General features: G+C 45.6%; 1 protein-coding gene and 1 long non-coding RNA gene across 4 annotated transcripts in view; one reads left to right on the forward strand and one right to left on the reverse strand.

The window, feature by feature from the left end:
• Positions 1–275: 275 nt before the first annotated feature.
• LOC135388597 (uncharacterized) lies at positions 276–8,782 on the reverse strand. Of its 2 annotated transcripts, XR_010421472.1 has the most exons (4): positions 8,693–8,782; positions 7,581–7,716; positions 462–7,193; positions 276–401 (listed from the first exon to the last, which is right to left on the reverse strand). It is a non-coding gene; the product is annotated as an uncharacterized LOC135388597 (long non-coding RNA). The 2 variants fall into 2 exon arrangements; XR_010421471.1 differs by having other exon boundaries at positions 462–7,716.
• Positions 8,783–17,287: 8,505 nt separating this feature from the next.
• Positions 17,288–19,723, forward strand: part of LOC135387292 (uncharacterized) — a 143,044-nt gene continuing 140,608 nt past the window's right edge. For both annotated transcript variants that reach the window (XM_064616559.1, XM_064616558.1), the window contains exon 1: positions 17,288–17,347. The gene's annotated coding sequence lies outside the window, so the exon portion shown is untranslated. The remainder of the gene's footprint in view (positions 17,348–19,723) is intronic.

Consider the following 19,723-nt stretch of genomic DNA (forward strand, 5'->3'; position numbering starts at 1 on the left):
GTAGTGCATAATTAGCCAGCCATAAAAGCCATCCAAACTAGCCCTCGATAGCCATTCGATAGCGCATGCTAAGAAAATGTCGTTGCAATCTATTTAGCGCAGTACCAATAACTCCTTACTGTCATATCGTTTGAAGTAGGAATATAAGAGATGTAGGATGCGTCTCCCATATGATCTGTACACTGCGTGTATGGGACACGGTATGAAAGTTGGCTGTGGCGATACATGCATACACATGCAATGAATAAAAATAATAAGGGAGGAGTACAATAAAATACAGTCTACTTCGCTTTATTTATTAATACCATTCACAATTTTTTTACATTCAAGGACACAGCTGTAAAGGATTGCACTGCCGTGGAGCAGATGAAGGAGTTGCATGGGTGAGCCATATGCCTCATCTGTTTCACAGTAAACGCAAATCAGTGAAGAGCTCTGCAACGTACTTTGACGCGACTTACTTGATGTCTTACCTGGCTCATCTGCGTTCACGAAAATCCATCCGTGAAAAGCATCTGAAATTCACAAATTCGTCGTAAGTAGCAGGGCCACTGGAGCATCACATGTGACATCTTCACCCTGATAAGCGTTGGAGGTTTACCAATAGGGACACTGAGCTAAGAGATAGAGACAAGGTAATATGAATCACAAGGGTAATATGCACACTGAGAGCATAAAGTAGGGGAACCCACATTCTGGAAAGGATACCGAACGAAAAGCACGAAACAATGCACTACTGGCACGCGACTAACCTTTACTTCACCAAATCTAAGGGCTTCTGGACATATCTTCCAACACGCACACAAGAAAGCACGTCCAGGCATCACCTGTAGAGCAGAATAACACATCCACAGCAGTTCGCTGCTACAGAGGAGCCCAGAGCCACAACGAAACGCGAAAATCCGGATGCGAGAACAAACGCGTCAGACCTCAACGAACTTTACAAGCGAAATGGGCGCCAGAGCCCCAGAGCCCCGCCTGGTGGCGGCGGTGGAAGGGAAGGAAGATGCATGCTGTTCAGGCGCTCCTCGCACTATGGCAAGAGAACGGAAAGTAGCGCGAAGACGGGACTAATAGTATCGGAAAGAGGACGCTTTCCCCGTCAAAAAGAGACCTCAATCGCCTTTCTACGCCAACAAAAGTCCGATATCGAGAAAAATGCCCCCGGTCCTATGTATAAGAGGGCCGCCGTTGCCACGGTGTCGTAACTCGGGAACGGAGAGGGATAGAAAGGTGCCGCAAGTTTCTACGCGTTGCCTATGTCGAGCGCGTTTATCCGTTAAAAGGAAATTCGCATCCGCCGCGGGCTTGGAACCTGAAAACGTGGGACGTGAAGTCAGGAAATGGTGGTCGGTGTCAGGAATGTCGAGAATGACGCCTGAATGAGAAAGTTGTAGAGCAGAGAACAGAGCACATGCACACAAAATTTCGACTGAACCGGACGCGGGTATGCGAGTTGAGACTCCGAATACTGGGAAGCGTTTCAGAGTTGCGCTAGCCGGACTGGTCGCCTCGTCGTACTCTTAAGCCGATATCGCGAGAACGGAACGTCGCTCGTCTACGGGATCAACGCTGTTCGAAAGAGCACATCGAGACTGTCACAACGAAGGGAAACACGACCATGTTGCAGCAAGGGGAACGTTTTGGGGGAAAAAAGCCGTCGGTCCCATGTACCGGGAGGCCAGTAAACGCGGAAACCTGTAACTCGAGAACCGCTAGAGTTGGAAAAGTGTGGTATATTTTACCACGTGCACCGCGTCGATAACAGTATGCTCTCAAAAGATACATCATGTCCGACGCGAGCTTATTTCCGAAAAAGGGCCCCGAAGTTCGAAAAAACGGCGCTTCTAACGCGTCTCCTTGTAACAACTTCTAAACCACTAGAGATCAGCTGCTAGTGTGATTTGAGCGATCGTAGAGCTATTCCAGACCTGTTCAGACCTAAATTTTGGTCTCGATCCGACAAACGGGGCGAGAGGTACGGGACTTTGGAGATGTCGGAAGCACCTATGGGGGCCTTGAATTTCCAAATATCTCGGCAACTGTCAGGATTTCCCACAAGCCACGAGCATGCAGACGAAGGGGGAAGAAACGGGAATTCGTCACAAAAAAACGCGTCCCGATATGACAGCTACAGACAGAGATATTAGACCCGGAAACCCATCGAGCGACAAAGCAATATCTCTGGATGGGGTTCAACAACCACAGGACGGTTGAAAAACGCCAAGTACTGTAATATGCCAAATGTGTTCATAGAACGCACGCATCATTTTATGTTTGATGTTTGGTCGATCAATAATGGCCTTGTATGTACGTTCCAAAAATGAATCGAACATCAGTTATTTTAAGCCGCAGCTTAAAATAACTGATGAAACACATATCACCCTCCTAAATTCAATATAAAATTTTTACATTTTTATTGATTTTAGAAGGGCTGATATGTGTTCCTGCACGTTCTTACTTATTTCAGGGTTTCAAGGACTTATAACTGGTCGAGAAAGGATGACTCCTATGTGGCCGTATGTGACCCTGTATGACTCCTGCATGGTCTACATATAGGGCCAGTGTAACTCCTGCATCCTCAATGTAGGAACTTATGGGTCCTGCATGGTCCTACATGACTCCTGCATGGGCTCTTTTAGGATCCCATAATGGCCTACACAGGAGTTATATAGGACCTTATGGCTCCTACATGACTCCTGCATGGGCTCTTTTAGGATCCCATAATGACCTACACAGGAGTTATATAGGTTCCTAAATAACCCATAAGGATCCTGTGGCATCCTATATAATTTTACACAGGACCTATACGAATTACTTAATTGGTTTTCTTCAATAGGGGTGGTTTCGTCACAAGATAAAAATGGGACTGGTGTACTCGAAGGGGAAAACGGAGAATGTGCGCAAAAGAAGAAAAAAAGAGTTGACGTTTCTAGGGAAGGTCCTACACGAGGAACTAAGAATACAGAATATTAAGTGGCCAACCCGATATGGAGCTGCACGTGAATGTGCAAGCTCGAGCACTCTGTGTAAGACCCGTCGGCAAGTGATTTAAAAGCACCTAAATCCAATTTTTCATTGAGGCCGCTTGGATAAGGCACCTTTTCTTTCCGATTTCGCTCGTTTGAAGTATGCAAACCGTAGCGGAAAACAGCAACGCAAATATAATCGAGAGTACGGCCGGAACCCGAATGCCATGGTCGGACAATGTACACTCTGGGCGACCATGGAGATCTAAATTGAGTCGCCTAGCTAGAGAGGCAGAGTCAGCGGAATATGGAGGAGGATGGAATACCAGCTTATATGGGTTTCATGCACGTAAGGCAGGGAAGGTACAGGTGAGAAACATCACAGAGCTCGCTCACTCTCTTTCGTCTGCACCCTCTGGGTTCAACCCGTACGGTGCGGTCCGCCGGAAGGCCGGTCTGAATTTCCCTGATCTGCTCAAGTGTCATTTGACGAATTCGTTGCCTGATTAGCCCACCAAATTCTAGACAAAACTGCCTTGTCAGCAATGAGTGGCTAACCCGAGGTTGCACCAACAACGCGCAGCAAAGAAGAGTTTTCGCTGAGTGTGCTGAGCTTGGGTTCTTTAGTCCGCGTTTTTGGGTACGTTACACCACATAACACTCAACACTAACGCTACCCTTAAGCGTGACTGAAATCGTCGTCCGGCAGAACTGTCCTGGACTGTTTTGTCATAATGCCTAACATCGGTGTCTTCATATTCCACCCAAAGTTGGAACAAAAATGTGTGGCAGTGAACCTAAGTTGCCTTGAGTTGAAGTACCACATACAATGCTATAATACAGAACACCGTGTTATCACTTATCTGGTAGGCGCAGGACGAAGCCCATGACAAGATCCACCTCCGTGGAGCAAATGTGCTGTGAGAAAGCGTTACTCTTCGCTCGGCGTCGGACGCCCTGCGAAAACCGTCAAAAGCGTAAGAGTTAGCGGTCTGCCTGCTGATGGAACGATGTGTAATGCAGTAGCAATCATCGAACTGCTAAGAAAACACAAGGATAATTTTAAATTGCGCGTAATGGTTTGCAGATATGGGTCGAATGAGTTGCATTGCAACATTTACATTGTAGCAAACTGTAGTGTGGGAGTACCGGTGCTATAAGTTGCAGGCAGCAGCATGACAATGGTCTGGATTCCCACTCGTGGATTCACACACGTGATAGCTGTGAACGAAAAACGCACAGGAACCCAAGCAGCAGAATTTACTGAAAGTCGAGTGCAATAGGGGTGGCCGGTATGTGTCTTATCAATGTTCTTTAGTTTCAGAATTCTGTTCAAGGCCTTCCACCTACCCGTCCACCTCTATTGCACTCGACTTTCAGTACATTGTGCTGCTAGGGAAAATACACAGAAGGCCACGTTATCGCTACGTTATCGGCTACGCACTTATCAATTCACCATATCTTCGCTAATGACTATCACAAATGAAACAGTTTTTAGCAAATTCACCTATAACAGAGTCACAGAGTGCAGAGAACTGGCCTTATTGACTCAAAAAGAAATAGCATTTTGAAAATAAATTATTAACACTAGACATTACCAAGGCATTTAATTTTTTGATCCATCAGAATAGAAACTTTTATACAAACTTTTCTCGTATGGAGGGAAAACACGGGTAATGCCGATATAGGTCTATAGTTAATGAATTTTTGTCACCACCCTTGTATATTGATATTACTTTAGCCTTCTGCATCTGACGTGGGAATGCGCCCTCTAACAGACACAGATGTTCTAATTGCGTTTCAATTATATCAATTGCATGTTTAATCGGTTTGATTTGCAAGCCGCCAATACCCTGGCTCTTACTATTACGAAAGTTCACGAACACAGAGGGCACTCCACTCGAATCTGTTGAAACAAGATATGCAGAGTCATCACATTTACTTTCTACCATAATGGCTGCTCTTATATACCTCTTTTATACCTTCTGCTTCAGATATACCTTTGAAAGGTATAGAAGAGGTACAAATTTCCTATTTATACCTCAAACCCTTCTCAAGGGCATGAAAGAGGTATAAAGGAGGACTAACGTACCATATTTATACCTCTTCACCACGCGTTTATATCCGCTGTACCAGGCTGCTTATACCTTCTGTTTCTTTATACCTTTTTTGGTTTGGTTACCTTTGGTTTTGGTTATGGCAACTTGCTGTATCACATCATTATTAATTTTTCTTGAGACGGTATCAGCTAAGTTAAACGGATATTTAATTACGATTGTTGCGTATTGCTAGAATGTTGAATGTCCTCACGCTTAGGGTTACGTACAAGACAATGGCTGCTCCACAGTTTGTGAAGTCGCCACCGGTATATCAGTATTTGTTGCTCTGTAAGTGTCTATCTCGCGATACATCGTGATTCACACTTGATAACTGCGCAGAGCGATCTTGCTCCTTGAAAATTTTCTTTAGTTTTTAAGTCCATATTTTCTTTTTTGTTACATGGGGAGTAATGTGCACGAGCTTTTCTTTCTACTTCACAACCATTTGCGTTCGCGTGTGTTTGTAGTCGTGTGTGTGTGCATGTCAAAAACTTCTTGCCTCCAAAGGTGATTTTTTTAGTTGCCTCCTCTAAGAATGTCCATGCATAGGTGTGATTTAATACCATGATCGTACTCTTGCAGACTCTCACAGGGGTATAGAACTGTACCCCTAAAGGTATGGCATATAGCCCTTAGTAGCCTTTATAGCCCTGTAAGCGGGGTATAAAATAATACCTAAGGGCTAAGTTATTGAGCAGGCGATCTATACCTCTAAAGGTATAGATTTTTGTCTGAGTGGCAGTGAACTAGAATCACTTAGTGGTGCAAATCGTTGAAGCAGTTTGCTTCTTCCAATATAATTTTCCCATCTCTTTCAATTCCTCGCGGAGCAGGGCTTTCTATATTGCTGCCATATTGCTGTTACTTTCCCTTCGTGCTAGTAGAAGTCTTACACTCGTCAGGACCACGTTGCTTCATGTTTTCACTATAGCGTCGTGGGCCGTCTGCGAATATTCCTTATTGCTGCTTTCTCATTGGACAAACGCACGTGCATTCTGCAACATTTTCTTTCTCTCATGCGCGGAGACGTACCGTCGCAGTGTGTTTACGTCCAAACTTTTCGGACGCTGCGTTACGAGAAACAGCTTCCAGCCAAATACGCGAAGTGAAGTGAAGTAAAAGAAGACCGCCCAGACGCACGGTTAAGGCCAGTTCCCACATATAGCGCTTTGCTACATAGCACTAGAAAATTGCGCTATATTTTCCTCCTCGCATTGCTACGAACCGCTATAAAACCGCTCTTGTTGAAGTAGAGCCCCGGTCAACTTTTCTAGAGCTATATTGAGCGGTGAGTGTGCGTTAACCAATCGTGAGCTTCTTTCAGCCGTGACGTCGCGGAAGCTGGGGTTTGTTTTGCTTCCGATCACTCGAAGGAACAAGACGGGAATGCGACGACGTGAATATGGCCACGAGTTTCATCTGCCAATGCATGGGTGTTTGGTCACTATAATCTGGTATCGCGATCACAGCACCGAAAGTGTCATCCTCCTTGATGCTGCGGATACCAGACGCCGACAGTAAGCAATCACGGCAGCACCGGTGCATCACGTCGCAAAGAGATATCCCGTGACCCCAGCAGGGTAGCGCTATGTGCTCGGTTGTATGTGAGAACGGCATACGGAAAAACAGCGCTAGGTTTCGAGCGCTATTTTCTAGCCCCATAGAGCGAAGCGCTATATATGCGGGAACTCGCCTTTACAGGGGCAACGACCAGCATTTCTCGCGTCGCTCCGTCCAAACATTTAACCCCGCGAACCAATGCGTCCTTCCGCAGGGGTCAGCGTCGGTTTGCAGACGGACGCAACGCTGTCGGACGCACAGAAGTGGAATAGCGCGGACCAGGCTTAAGAGACGAACTTGTAAATAACGGTCTTCGGACATGGCAATTAAGCGACAATGTGTTGGCAAGGGATAAAACAATTTCAGTAAGACAGCATACGTCAATCATATGTGAAACACGACAAATAAGGGCCCATCTGTTCAGCGACGTTCTGACGTAGACTTACCTTTGCCTTGGCCGGAGCATGGTGTCGCTGGATCATGGTCTGTGGACGTTTCTGAAACCTCCGTGGGAGCGCTCGCGTAGAATACGTGGGAGCGCTCGCACAAATTGAGTTGCCGACGGCTACGGAATATGTAAAGTACATTTAACAACTTCTCCTGCTAACACGACAGATTCTGAGTGTCAAAATAGTACTGGTGGGGTACCAATATTCCAATTCCCAATATCCTGCTTTCCACAATAGAGTTGACTCTATCGTATGGGGACCACTCGTTTTTAAAAATTAGTGAATGGGTTAGGAAGGTAAATATTGGATAGAAGTGGAAAAAGGTCGTACTGCATCTCCAAATATAAGAATTCTGTGGACTAGAAGTTTTTTTAGACGCATTTCAACAACCCCATCTGATTCACTTTTAGCGCAGGAGAAACACGGGAATGCTAAGCCTAACTGATTGGAAACTTGGCATCTTACAAGAGGCAGGGTCGTGGAAGTGGGCTGAATCACCTCACCTTAGCGAAGTTAGTCTGGGTTAGGTTCTACAGATTGGGGGGCAGGGCGTCCCCCCAGGCACGCACTGGGTGGTGCGGGCGTCGAGACTGTGCCTCGGGTCAGATCGGAAGGTCCTCAGTAAAGATGGCGGCTCACCTTTCAAGAAACCGGCGATAAGATTTAATTTTTATACGTTTCACGCAATATACGACGGTCATTCCTGTTTAACTTCGTTACTAATTAGCTCCTTTTTCACACTACATTCGAGTCAACGGTTGTACTATAGCACTGGGACTGGTGGTTTTTAGAAGTTGATGAGTGTGTTTAAAGTGAAATAAAGCATGGAAGTGAGAGAAGCCCATATACCGATTCTAAAAATATAAGAATTATAAAATGATGTGGTCTGGAACCTTTTTTACATGCATTTCTTTAACACCATCGGAAGCACAGAAAACCATGACCACGCTAAGCCTAACGGCTTCGGCAACATGGTGGACAACAGGGTGTAAGTGAAAGGGCAACATCGTGGACGTAGGAGAGTTGTGTTCAAGTACCGCTAGAGGAGCTATCGGTGCATAAATCGAAACGATGTGCCACATCATCCCGCATGGATGCTCATCCGTAGTACCCCTTGCGGTGCCTGCACATAACTCTCCTGAGACCGAAATGCACTACCATGCACTGTCATGACAGCCCTATTCTATGCATGGAAGCGCATGTTTTCGCGCGCTGTTTATTTTTTTTACACGGAGTATGGCTTCCAGTTTTTCTTGTAGCTTTCGCATGCATAAATACGCCGTCGAGTGCCACCGGAAGTTCCTCGGCTAAGTAGACAACGAGTTCCATGTAAAAATGCGGGTCACGTTTTTCTGCACACACCCTGTATATCCGAGTCAACAACTAGGGCTAGTCCTAAAACACTGGCCCACTGATTCTGCACGTAAGTGTAGCATACTGCATCATGCTGCTTCAGGAAAGCACCAACACTCTTGCATTTTACGTTCAACACCCAAATTCCGAAGTTTCCAGCCGTTCTCACACGCAGCGAGTGAAGACATAGACAACCAAATAGACAGAACATAGACGATAGACAAGGCAAAGAAAAGCTGACCATTATGATATTTGTACTCACGATTCCAACTGGTTCCTTCACAACGTCGGGTGTTCAGAAATGCACGGTTCGTCGTTCGATTATCTCTTCTTCTTCTTCAGCCTCGGGGCAGCGGCCGTTACCCACTTCTCTTCTTCTTCTTCAGCCAGGGTGGCAGTGGTCGCTAGCCACAAAGGGCGTTTGGCCAGGGCAGGAAATGGTGTTGTGGTAAAGAGCTAGCGGCGAGTCAGCCGGCTAGAGCATGACATCCTATAGATGAGGAAGGCACTCGCAAGTAGAAGTTGCGGCTGAACGAGGGCTCTTCTTCTTCCGAACTATAAAATAATTATTCATCTTCCATCTCAGGCGCAGCCCGTTTCACGTATGTGGACAACCAAAAGCTTGGAACGAACTGTTTATTGGTGCAACATAACTGTGCATTTTGAAGGGTTCCGCACTGGCGGTTAACTGCGAAGCAGAGAGCTGTTCAGGTTACAAAAACGTGCTTTGATAGCACGTGGCCAAGAGATGTAACATCCGCTACATTATCTTCCTGATAACGTGTTATTCGCGGTATCGCGCTCACACATTTCCTCCCCGCTACGCTTAACAATATTTACTTGGACTAGCTTGGCATCTGTCAGGACGGTGACGAAGCGGATAACGTTGCCCGAGGTCCGACCCTGGCTGGTCGGTGCTTGCTTCACCTTGAAAGCCAGACTGGGCGGTGGACGCTCTGTTGTCGGCCATGGCAGTACTTGGTACTACTGCATTTCACTTGAGGACTGTACAACTTAACTGTAGTCCGGAAGACCTCGCACATTGTGGGAACGGGGAAGCAGGTGGTCACATTGGCGCCGCTAAACGGCCAGCCTCTCTACCATTACTGTACTCTACCATTTTCCCCAGTACAGGGTCCTTCCCTGTCTCGCGAGCAATGTCATGGCTCTTGACAGGAAGTGTGTCCAGACGAAAGAGATAAAACTGTTCTTGTTCTTCGTGCGATTCTTCTTTGCACTCGAGAGGTAGTCTTGAAAAACAGTCTGCATCGAAGTTTTCTTCCGACTTCTTACACTGTAAGTCGTACTGGTACGCCATGAGTAGCGCTGCCCACCTCTGAAGACGTGCGGCTGCAATTGCTGGAATAGCAGTCTTTGGGCCTGGGATCGTTTGCAACGGCTTATAATATGTAATCAAAACAAATTTGCAGCCATAAACGAAGAAGTGCAACTTCTTTACTCTAAAGACAATTGCAAATGCTTCTTTCTCAGGGTGGCTGGAACATGCTACCGTGGCCGTTAAAGTACGAGATGCGTACAAAATTGTGTGTATAGTGTCATCCGGGTAGACACGGGACAAAACGGCCCCAACATCATACACTGATGCGTCGTATGCAAGTCTTAAAACGGTGGAGCAGGGTCCTGCTGGACCAATATGGGTGCTTCTGACATCAATTTCTTGATTTTCTGGGACGCCTAACGAACCAGACTCATCCCACTTCCATCGCACATCCTTACGAAGCAAACTGTCGCCAGAATCGGGTTGCTGATAGGGGAGCCAGGTTCGTACTACATCATAAAAGCTTCGGCATTAGTGACATTTAGTGTCCGCATGGATACTCCCTTGATTCCGTAGTATCGCCTGCTTTTATCGCTACGACATGTTCGCTGAATGTGTCCCTTCTTGTGGCAGGTAGCATTGGCATGCCTGCAATTGCGGCTGGTGTGACTCGCTGACCCGCAACGTGAGCATGTTGGTGACGCTGTTGGGCTTTCGGCTTGAACTTCTCAAGTGAACTGCCGTCGGGTCCTTTCCTGTACATGTTTCTGACAGCCATTACAACTCCTTTCGGGTTGTTTGGGGATCTGCGTATGTCCTTTGGATTACGAAATGCCACTCAGATATTCCAGCGCTTCATAGACGAAGTTGTACGAGGTCTCCCATTTTGCTTTGCATACTTGGACGCCCTGTTGATAGCCAGAGCGTGTATAGAGGGGCACAAGGCACATCTACGTGAGCTGTTCCAACGACCCGACCACTTCGGTATTGCAGTCAACCCAGCCAAGTGTTAGTCATGGTGTTCCCGAACTCAATTTTCTTGGACATCGCGTAACACCTCAAGGCATTCGCACCCTAGACACGAAGGTGGACGTTATCCGCAAATTTCCTCAGAAATTTCCACGAAACGAAAGCTCCGTGAGTTTCTCGAACTGATCAACTTCTACAGGCGATTCCTTCCGCACTGTGAATCCATCATTCAGTTTGGAAGCTTTGCTCTCCTGTTCTACACCGTGTATTGCTCTCCACTTGATCCCTTCAGCATCCAAAGCTTTCGCAGACATCCATGACGCCTATAGGCTCACACTTCGTTCCTCGTGCACCCTGTTCCTGACGACCCCACGTGCTTGATGGTGGGCGCATCCCACATGGGTGCTGTCCTACAGCAACAACCGAACTGCGTCAGGCAGCCCATTTTCTTCTTTTCTCAAAAACTGAAACCTGTACAAACACGGTACAGTACTTTCGAAAGAGATCCTTTCGCCATCTAAGCGTTGTGCGACATTTCCAGCACTTTTTGGAGTACCGGAACTTTTTTCATATGCACGGACAACAAGCCACTAACTTTCGCCATTACTTCCAGCTCTGCCAATCATTTACCACTTGAAATACGCCATTTGTCATTCTTCTCGGAGTTTACGTCCGCCATGCGTCATGCCAGCGCTAAAGATGAGCCTGCTGCAGACGCGCGCTCTCGCATTTGTATCGAAGCCCTCACGCTCTCGTACCCTGCCATACCAATCTTGGACGACATAGCATCGGCACAAGGTCATGATGAAGACTTATTGGCACTAAGGTCGTCATCTTCCACTTCTTTTCGTTTCGAAGATGTCTCTCTACCACACTCTTCACGCCTCGTGACTTGCGAAATCTCAACTGGCACACCGCGTCCAGTTACCCAACCGGTTCCGGAAGCTTGGCTTCCGGAAGCTTATCACTGCGAGGTGCGTCTGGCCGCGTCCCAGAGGGAACAATGCTCGCCTACGGATGTCCCGTGGAAAACCTTTTTTTTTTCAATTCAATTCAATTTCAATTTTATTTCCTTGCGGTTGGGAGCAGCAAAAAGCCAACCTGAGGTGGAGATCCGGACGTCCACAGGATATGACCATTTTGGGGAGTTGACGTGTATAGGATGTCCTGTGGAGCTCCGCGTGGCCGCAGTTTTGGTATGCTGTGGAAGTCCTGCTATGATCCTCAGAGGTCAGAGCAGGGACATGTATGGGACTGTTAGAGCACAAGCACCCAGAGCTGTTTTAGCAGGATTATCAGCCTTAACAGGGACGTATTAAAGTTTTTTATCGCAATTTAATGTAACAGCATGTAGCATATGGAAAAACACCGTAGGAACTAAGAACAACATATCTTTAAACACTACAAATGCGGATACGCATGCAGTGAAATGCAGTGTTCATTTTCAACGTTTTTCCAGGCTCACAAATTCTTCAAAGTACAAAAGTCGCTACTTACTTTATACAATATTAAATATCTGCACAGCATACTTGTGCAATTAAAAGGCGAATCCCCGCAAGAAAATACGGGCACTCGTCATGTATGACAGTCAAGATCAGTGCACATTTGTGCATTACAAAATAAATAAAAGCTCACTATATCACAGTCAAGATAGTGAACCGCACACTTTGCAGCTTCTGGAGTTTTGAGCAAAATTCTTAACAATACAAAAGGGGCCACTCATAACATCACAGTCAAGATATGTGCAGGGCATTTGTGCACTGAAAAAAAACGAAAACAAAAAGTACAACTTATGAGTTTAGGACTTCCAAAAATGTTTCGCAGTACAAAACCGTGTATTATTATATTACATTATCATTATATCACACTATTCACAGTCAAGAGGTATGCACGTCATTCTCGTGCCATTAAAAAAGTAAAATGACAGTACAGTCTAAACACTTGGCAGTTCTAAAATTCTTTGCACTACAAGAGTCACAGAAAGTTAAGCAAGAGGTATAAGTAATAGGCACAAAAATGAGTATAACAAATATAGCCATATTTATACAAAACTGAAAACTTTTACATGTGTTACCTGCTATAAAAGTCAGATCTAATGACCACGTAGCCCGTTGCTACTGCAAACAATTTATATTTGGCTAACGTGTTCATTTAGCAAAGTTAAACTGCTCTTACAAGCAGACTATTAACGTAGACAGGAAAAACGCATATTCACCCTTTTTAGAGAAAGACACACGAACGGTTTGTCTTTTAAAAATAAGCAGGCAAGCTACACAGGCACTATGGATGTCGGTTTTGTACTTGATATACAGGACAGTCCTCAACCGTGATAAATATTCACAATAAAAATAAAGGCAATGAAAAGATATGCGGTCAAAAGTATTTTTCTCCCAAGAACTCTTCCAATGTGTTGAAAGATGGTGAAAGATGCACATGAAATAGGCACTTGAGGCTTTGAGGCTTGTTCCAGCCTCAGAACATCAATTGTCTCATCTTCCCATGTGCTTGTAAGTTTGATTTAATTTTAATGAATGCAAATTGAATTTCTTAAACTGAACTTCAAAATTTACCAAGCCAAATTAGCTTTCTTTTTATATGGAAATAGAGTTGACTCTGAATTCTGTCCCGTAATGCAACAGCAATAGCTGAAATAAATTCGCCTGAAACTGGTAGAAATAAGCCTTCAGCACCACCCACTTTTTTTCAGCACTACAGACTGAACGTCAAAGCGTGACGAAAGAAGGTGGATCGACACGCCACATAGGAGGGAGAGGGTAAGAAGCCCAGCCCTGGTAAGACAGCTATGACTATGAAATAAAGTGGGTGGAGCCGAGGGCTTATTTCCTCAAATTTTCAGCAAATTTATTTCTGCAAATGACGTTGCATTCGGGGACAGATTTCGTGCCATGATGACCACGCGAAACTTATTTCCGTAAAAAAAAATAAAAAGAAAGCTACAGACTTTACAAGTTTTGAAGCAAAATTCACGAAATTTAATTTCTGTGAATTGAAATTAAACAAAACTATTACAAACACGTAGAAAAAGTTCATGGGAGAAAAATACTTTCGACCACATATCTTTCTGCTGCCTACATTTTTTGTTTATTGTGAATACTTATCATGGTTGGTGGACCGCCGTGTATACAGTCGGACCTCGTTTTATGAACCCTCGATATACGAATTCCCTCAACTTACGAACGGCTCCACAGGGAACCAAACTTTTTCCGTGTATTTTGACCTCGTTTTACGAACCCTCGATATCCGAACTATGAACGGATTATTAGGGAACGGACCCAAAGTAGCCAAGCCATTCTGACCTCGATATACGAACGTGTGTTATGAACGTACAGAGGACAGGCCAATTGAACGGAGGATAATGAAAGTTCCTCAGTACATGCTGCCAAGGTCAAACATACAATGTCCCAACGCCACTACGTTCCACAAACATGATTCACCATTTCCTGAAAGAATAATTCGGGCGTTTACAGCCGAACGGTTGTGAGTTTGGACCAGGTCTCCGAGATGGAAACATCTTGCCGTTCCAAGAGAAGGCGTTCAGTCCTGACAGCCGGTGACAAGCGTGATATTTGCCGTTAGAAATAGTCTCATCCGCGCGCGATACGGTACTTTGAGGACCAGGTGGATAAGCCAAGTGTCAGACTTCTGTCATATCTTCTAAACAGGATAGACCCTGCAGAAAGTATTTTCAAAAATAAAAGTTATTCAAATCAATTTCCCGTGGTTTCGTGATGTATTTGTGCAATGCACACCTCGGACCTCGATTTACGAATACCTCGATTTACGAACGATTTTCTGAGAAACGAAGGGTGTTCGTAAAGCGAGGTTTGACTGTATATGTCCAGCAGACATCCCGTAACGCAATTCTGACGTTGAGATGCAGGGAGACGACTGCACATTTGTGCTGCAGCTATCAATATCATGTGTGTAATGAGGACAGATCTAAGCAGACATCTACTTCACTTCTAAATAAAATTGCAGAAATTTGATACTGTGCGCTTGCTTTCCTGATAGGGCTTGACGACCATATTTCCAGGTCTCCTATCAATGCTATCCATACACATTTGCTCGCAAAAGGCGGTACATAAAAAGCTAGCTTGTAAGTCAATGTAGCAGATGTCTGCTGAGCCCTCTATTCATCCTACAAGACCATCTGTGATGTTTTCATGACTTGTCTTAGCTTAATGGGTGGAAATGTTACTTGCTAGTTGCTTTGTTGACAAGACTATGAAGTCTCCTCCCTCGTTCTCTTGTGGTCCCGTTCTTTAGCATGACGAAGTCAAGACTTGACAACCTTTTCGATGTTTGCTAGGTGCGGTAGTTCATTTCACCTTAGTTTAAGTACATCACATGGGCTCAGTAATTCGTAACGCGCGGTCGTCATCACACCTTTGCAAGTTGTCAACAATACGAGGCTTTACGTGTAAAACTGCGCTTTTTACTACGAGATTCTCGGATAAAAATAATTACCGTGACCGAAAAACATCCAAAACGTCGTCCAGAAACAACAACCGCATTGTTTACAAACGGTTTGGCCGCCGGTCACGGGTGCTGCCATCTTTAGGGTCACGTGTGCCTTCACGTTTGCTGTGACGTGCGACCAGGACCTGTCCAGGATGCACTGCGTTCGCCCAGCACGCTTTCGTCTACGGAGCAATACATTGGATGCCGGCCCTGTGATTTTCAATGACTTCCTCTTTCATCATTAATTTCTTAGGCACTTGAGGCTTTGTATGTATTTGTCCTTTCTATGTGTTCTAGCCTCGGAACATCAATTGCCAACATGTTCCCTAGCGCGTTGTCCCGACCCGATATCTTCCTTTGATCATTTCATCAAAAGACGGACTGTTCAGAAATGTTACTTCCACGGGAACGTCTTCTCTTTCTTCTGCGTCACATTCGTCGCACCTGCAAGTGCGTGTAATTTTACAAATAACACCCGGTTTACGCTAACCTTACCAAAGCAAGTTCATATTCAAGCCACACATATATATATATGTGTGTTCCTTGAATATGAACTTTGTTTGGTAAGGTTATATTGGTAAGGAATATATTCATCCTTCCTCGTGTTTCGGATCCTTCACACCGAAAAAACACGGATTGCTCTCGATCCAGAGTACTAGTCGCCCCGGAAAGCACGCAAATCTCTCACGTGAAATGCACAGCTACTGCACAGATTCGCATGCCTGCTGGGGCCACGGGTGCTCGAATTGAGTGGCTGTCCAGACACACACTATGGTTACATGTTGCAGATATATGAGTATTTAGTTGAGCCTTTTCAACTTTCCAGAAACGTTAATTATCGTGTGCTATTAGGAATATCTCAAATACTCTGCTGGTCACACGATTCCAGACGTCCACAAGGCAATCAAACAAGCGACCAACCGAACAGGAGGTGTGATGCATTTTATGTAACATTGTAATTCCTCAGCTGCGATCATTTAGTTCCGTTATATAGTTGCTCAACATGTATATCAGAATATGTGTGATATTTGACTACAAACGAAATGCATTTTTGTGGTGCCGTTCTTTTGACTTGGACCTGCCTTTGTTGGGAACAGCGATCCTGCATAGAGCCACCGGTTACATGCCAGTTGGGCTGGTATCAGCTATGCTGTGTTATCGTACAGAGACCACTTCAACCGGTTCCTGCTCAGCAATCAGGTTTGCAGCTGGTCCCAGTTTCAACTGGTACCACTTGTGACTGGGACTGGTTACAGAACCAGTTGGGCCAACTTGTACCACTCGATCGAACTTGTCCCTGTTCGATAACCGTTCAACTAGCACCAGTTAAAAAAAAAAAATGTTCGCCTGGGATACAAGGCGCCGTATGGGATGAGTGATGCTAACAGCAGTGATGTTAGCGAAACTGGACATCCAATTAAACGCAAAGGGGAGCTGATATACATGTGCCTGGAGGCACAGTAGGCCAAAATGGGAGCAGATGAGCAAAAAGTGTTCGGTTGCTTCATTCTAGCCGCAGTGGGAGAAAACAGGTGATAAAAAGCGTTCAGCACGGTCAAGATAAAAATTTACGGGTAGCGCCAGCTACCAGGCGCTACCCGTGGCATGGAGCTCGCGTCACCTAGACTTATTCCCGGTGCAGTTCTCAAAATTCGACGAAATGGTACTTTTTCTTCTTGCTTCCTTTTTTTTTTTTTTTTTGTTACGAAGAGAAGGTATTGTTTATTATGGCAATTTACAATTTCACAAAACAAAAGGGCGTAGACCTCTCATTGTTGAATGCAGAAAGTATGAGGCATTATGCATGAAGAATTATTCAGAATTACATATACGGTGTAATTACGGACCGTGAATGGTGGCCGTGAACCGTTGGGGGAGACACCGGCACACCGTTGAAATTGACAAGGAAGAAAAAAAGGCTCGTTCCCTTCTTTTGCTGCGGACTCTTTTCTCTTGCACTTAACTTCACGGCTATCCTCCGCGAGTCCCACGCCTATCGTTATTCCGACAAGCCTCAACCCCCTCCTCCTCCTCCTCCTCTCATATGTAGCTAGCGTTCAGGGAAATCCACGCCTATGACCCTCATCTGGTACTGGCCAATCGCCCTTAGTGGATAACGGCCATTTCCCCGAGGATGAAGAAGAAGAAGAAGAAGACTCTTGGCTGCACTACACACCAAGCATTACTGTGAGTACTCTTCTGTGAATTTCGTAGTTTGCAAGAGCGAACCGTCACTCCGAACGATGTCAATTTCGTACGAGATTTGTTTTGACGCCTTACCAATGTGGATATTATGTAAGCGTTCAGACGTGAGGAGACTAGAACGAATGGTCTCGTGTGCAGATTGATTCTGAGCGTGTTAAGATGTTCTGTTCTTCCAACGTATCGTAGTCACGATACGATACCGTACGGTTGCTTGAAAGCACTTTATACGGGCTTAAACTTGGTAATCGGTGATGCTGTGGAATAAATCGGGACAGCAGGTTTCAATGCAAGTCGTGCGTATCTTTGTCACTTTAGTGTTCATTGGTACAAGAACCTGTGGGCTAAGCCCCGGATATCGGGTCAACTTGTGTGTTCCGCTCGTTTGCGGTTCGTTAAGCGGCAAAATCGCAACGCCGCCTTTGAAATCTGCAGACTGTGGCGTTTCACGACGTTCAGAACGCGCCAACGATAACAATTTATACGTGCTAGCTCAGCCCTATTTTTCTGGGGCTTGCTCTATTTCCTTCTCTTTGGAGCACAGCCGTTCTTTGCCATTACTTGTTGTAAAGAAGTGTACCTGGTCTTGTGGCACTTGTATGGTGACGTTAATTGCCACAAAAACGCTTATGCCCAGGGCGTTCCATAGATTAGTGGCATGTTTCAATGCAATGGGCAACGTCCTGCGCAATGGTTGTTATTCAGCGTTATGCATTTTTAGCGTATTTTTGTTTTCGATTATGATGTTGGCAACATAACTGCATAGCTGCCACAAGCACGGGAAATTCGTCCAGTTTCCAGCTGTTACATGCTCACATGTGTCATGCTGTGTCATGTTGCGGAATCTCAGCAACAAAGGTATTGGCTCACTCTTAGCAACGGACTTCGCCACATGACACGCCCTTAGGTAAGCGCCGTCTCAACTGGCATCACTCTTCACCTTTGCTGAAAACTGGAGATGTACGTCATATTTGTAGCATTATGCGCAGTTCATAATTCCCACAAAAATGGCGTACGATCCCCTATTCATCAAATCAAGGGACAGAACGTTCTCATTCGGGATGACGGTTGGCTAAGAGCGTGCTATGTGGTGAAGTTTATTTTGATGCTGGTATAATTCCCCATCCATGATCATAAAATACAGTTCTTGTTGCTGTTGTTGAACCAGAGGGGTAACTGTGCGCTACCTGAGCAGGAGTTTACCTCATAGCAAATTCTCATCACCACTGAACTCACCGCACCATCCACCTCACAGTACTGTAGGGTTACTGCTTCCGATTCGGAGAACGAAGTGGGCGTACGCCTTTTGTAGCAATGCGAATATATCCTGATTGCTAGAAGGCATACGCCCTTCTCTCCCTTCAAATCAGAAGCGATCACCCTATCATTCGTGGTAGTGATCGGCGCACACCGTGCAATGAGGTGAAACTCAGTTTTGGAAGTGTAGGAATGACTGACTCTGAGCATGCATTGCGGTTCTGTTTTATACCTGGTTCGCACTTTCAATACACCATGAAGTAGGTCAGTAGGTAGCCTTTGGCGCGCCCTCTCAGCTTTTCCCCTGTGAATGTTGAATGGTCTCATTGGACTGTTCTCAAATAAACATACAAATCGTAATAGAAAGGCTAGAAAAAAAAGCTGAGAGAGAGGGAGAGAATGAGTTGTACGGACGCGAGACCCCCTCTCAACGTCCAAGTCCGGGAGACGCCATGATCGATATTCTGCCGGATTCGGCCACAGCCTTTCCCACGACCTCCTAAATTGTAACGACCATGTCATATGTACCCCTTCCCAGCGCTAGCTTTGGAAGCTAGCGGTGGCGGTACTCCTCGAGTCGCCCTCAATTTCAGCAATGCTTCGCACTTCTAGCGGTAGGTGTCCCATGGAAGAGCCTATTTCAGAAGTTGATTATCATCGTCATTCTAGGTGTTTTCATAGGAGACTATCGTCTGCTGCGGTTTCTGCACGTTCAAAATTCAAATTCCCATTGTGCAATCATTCTGTAGATCTCGCGGGCCGACAAGTAGAGCCCCTAGCGGATCGTGCGGACGGGCTTCTCATAGGGGTTGCCGATTATGGCACGGTCGTTATAAAATCCAGTAGGTCGTGGTCTTTCCACGTGTGAAGGCAAGTGGCGGTAGGCTCAATGATATTTAAATCAAAGGAACTCTCTGCGGCTTCCACTGGGCACCGTGAGTCATGCCGTGTGCGAAGTGTGTTTGTTTTGTCTGCCAACATCTGTGCGCTTGGATTCTGTAGGAAACTGGTATCGTAGGGGTTTAAATCTTATGCTGCGGCATAAAAAAACGGCGCACGGAACTCATAGGAGACACTGTTCGTACCACGCTAGGCCTGCCAGCG

The sequence above is a fragment of the Ornithodoros turicata genome, chromosome 3, assembly GCF_037126465.1.
Source record: "Ornithodoros turicata isolate Travis chromosome 3, ASM3712646v1, whole genome shotgun sequence".
NCBI classification, from domain to species: domain Eukaryota; kingdom Metazoa; phylum Arthropoda; class Arachnida; order Ixodida; family Argasidae; genus Ornithodoros; species Ornithodoros turicata.